This window comes from Pteropus alecto, unplaced genomic scaffold (genome assembly GCF_000325575.1).
Source record: "Pteropus alecto unplaced genomic scaffold, ASM32557v1 scaffold8, whole genome shotgun sequence".
Lineage (NCBI taxonomy): Eukaryota > Metazoa > Chordata > Mammalia > Chiroptera > Pteropodidae > Pteropus > Pteropus alecto.
Window position 1 is genome coordinate 3,090,736 of NW_006494609.1, and position 3,186 is coordinate 3,093,921.

Sequence of the window (3,186 nt, forward strand, 5' to 3'; positions counted from 1 at the left end):
TCATTTGAGAATCACTACACGGCTATAGGGTTTCTACCTCTGGGTCTTTGTTAACGGGTTGCCTCCCCCTAAAATGCCTTCCCCAGCCATTTCCCCACACTCGATCTTACCTATTCCTTAAGTCACAGCTCAAATGCCACCGACTTAGCAAAGCCAGCCCTGCTTTTCCCCATGTGTAAATCATCTCGGATGTCTCAGATTTCTTTAGTAGCACTTCATCTGCCTTTGCTTAAGCTTTGTAGCCTTCTTTCCCGCTTTTATAATCACCTGTGCATATCTGATTCCTTTGACTAAGTTTTTAAGATCAGAGACAATGTCTTATCTATCTCTGTGTAACCCGAGCTAATCCAAGTATTCCACTGGGCTTGGTCTCTGCCTAGTGTCTCACCGAGAGAGCATCTCTCGAAGAACATGAGGGCATTCAACATGAAGGAAAGTGTAGCAGCACTTCCCAAAACACTTCCTTCACTCCCCAGATTGTTTTAAATGATCAGAATCTCCACAACGAAGCTCTTTCTGTAGATCAGTATTGAGGTTTTTTATTTCCTTTTCTCAACTTGCCTTCTCTCTCTTAGTTCTTAGGTAGATCAACTTAGTCTCTTCAGCTAAGACCTCTCTCCTATTCTCCCTATTTCTTGCAGAATGGGATTTTCTTTAGTAAATGGGGAAACTGGAAGACATTCACATGCTAATATATTTTGCCCCCTCATACATATATCTACTACAGATTGCCTTGCCCTAGTAAATTAAAAAAAAATGCTCACGAGTGAATGAATGATCAGGGTAATCAGCCCACGTGCATAATTAAGACAAAGCTCTCTACATCTCTCCATCCCAGTACTTCTTCCTAGACCAAGCCATTCCAATTGGTTGCCTGGATCTGCTACAGCCTTGTAAGTAGTATTTGTGCCTCTTGTCATGTGCTCTTAGAGTCCATCCTCTACACCGAAGGCAAAGTGATCTTTCAAAAATGTATGTAATATCACTTCATTCCCCTGCTTGAAACCCTCCAATGGTTTCTTGTCACATTATAACAAAATGCAAGCTCCTTACCCCAAAAAAGCCCTCCATGATCTGGCCCCTGCCCACCTCTGAAATCACATCTCATGTCCCTTCCTCCCTGCCCGTCATGCTCCAGCCACACTGGGATTCCTCCTAAGGCCTTTGCATCAGCTGTGTCTTTTGTTTGGAGGGCTCTCGTTCTCTGTTTTGGAGTGATCTTTGTATGACCGACTTCTTCTTGTCCTTCATACTTCACCATAAATGTCACTTCCACAGATAGGCCTTCCATGGCCTCCTGGTCCTGACTACCTTCCCCACACTATCTCATTGCCTTTCCTTATTTTCCATTTAGCCCCTAATGCTGCATAATAAACTACCCCCAAACAATTTGGAATTATTTTATCTCATGATTCTTATGTGTTAGGAAATCATACAAGGCACAGCTTGTCTCTGCCCTATGGGGTCTGGGGCTTCCGCTGAGATGACTGTAAAGGCTGGGAGCCTAGGACAACTGGAAGCTGGCTGAGCATCTCTCCCCCTCTCTCTCCTCCCTCTCTCTGTCTCTCAATCTCTCTCTGTCTCTCTCGTTCTCTCTCTCTCTCTCTTCTTTTACATGGGGTATAGCTAGCTTGGGCTTTTTTCCAACATGGTGACCTCATGATGGACTTCTTACATGGTAGTTCAGGGTTCCAAGAGACCAAGGCAGAAGCTGCCAGCCCTCTTGAAAGGACTTGGAAATATAGGGTCCCTTCTGCCATAATCTATTGATCAAAGCAGACTCAGGTCAACTAAGATTCAAGAGGAGGGAACAGAGGCGTCCTCTCTTGGGGGAGAAATGTCAAAGAATTCAGGGCCATCTTTAATGTGCCAGAACTACATTTTGGCAAAAAGACATTTTCTTATTAATTTCCTTGTTTACATGTGTAACTTGCTTATTGAGCAAACAGTGAGAGTACAAACAAACCACTTTTTCCCCCTTCACTGTTTCTTCTAGATGAACTTTTATGTTGATTCTCCTTTTCTTGCATCTTAATAGCATTTTGGGCAGATCTTCTAATGTCCCCGTCACGTTAATTTATTAAAGGTCCAGCCCCATCTAGGCTGGTCCATCCAATTTAAATCTAACACCTCTTTCTCCCCCAGGCAGGGCCTGGATTTGGCTGAAGGGAGCGGGGAGGGTCGTCCACCCTTGTTCTTCTCCCCCCTTCCCTCTCCGCAGTCCCTTTTTTTTTTCTTTTACATGGGGTCAGGAAGGAGAAATTGGGGGAAAGTTCATTTTAGCTGTGGCCATTTCTTCTCCAGCCACGACTGTGCCTGGTATGACAGGCATCCAGGTGCCAGATCTCTTGTGGGAGTACCACAGGGCCACTCCACAGCACTGTTCCCTGATGTGTTCCTTTTCCAGCTCTGTATCTAATACCCTATTCAGCAATCGACCCAACCCTATACCCACAGCCTGTAACCTGTGGGGTCTCCTCATCTGCAGGCCTCCCCCTTGGGAGAACATGGGCAAGGCTCCCCATGGCCATTCACCTTCTACCGTGTCCCCCTAAACTGTGGGAAACTTGCTGGATGCCCCAAGGCATCTTTGTCCTCAGTTACTCTTCAGGTCTTCATTCCCCCCAGTTCCCAATTCAGGTAGCACATGGGCTAATCTAAATGGCAAATCCAGCTCTAGGGAGAAGAGGGGAAGGAAGCAACCACTCGGGTCTCCAGTGATCTCACCTCCCTCTCCCTCCCTGCCCCCTTCTTGGTCTTCTGCTTATAGAGACTGAGGAAGAGGGTACTAGGTGATATTTGGGCCTAGCAGAATTACTTCAGTCATCTCTTAATAAATCCCTTAGGCAGATGTGTCCAGCTCCAAATTGTTTCTTCTTTGTTTTAGAGTGTGTGGTACTCAAGACCCCTTTTTAGCTCTAGGTCCAATCACCAATTTGAGCAACAATAATGTCTACCCAATATCCGACAACAGATGATTATGGTCTGGCTCTCCACTCAAATACAAGGTCTGAGAGAGCAAGTCCTTGTGTGTTTTAGTCCCCACTGGATCTTGCTGCCAGGAAGAGGAGGAAGCCAGACCCCTCCATCCCCTGCAGATGAAAAGGGCCCTGTAGGACCCAACTGGTATGAAAGGATTGCCGATATGGTCAAATGGACCAGTCAGTTCATTTCCTCATTTCCTAC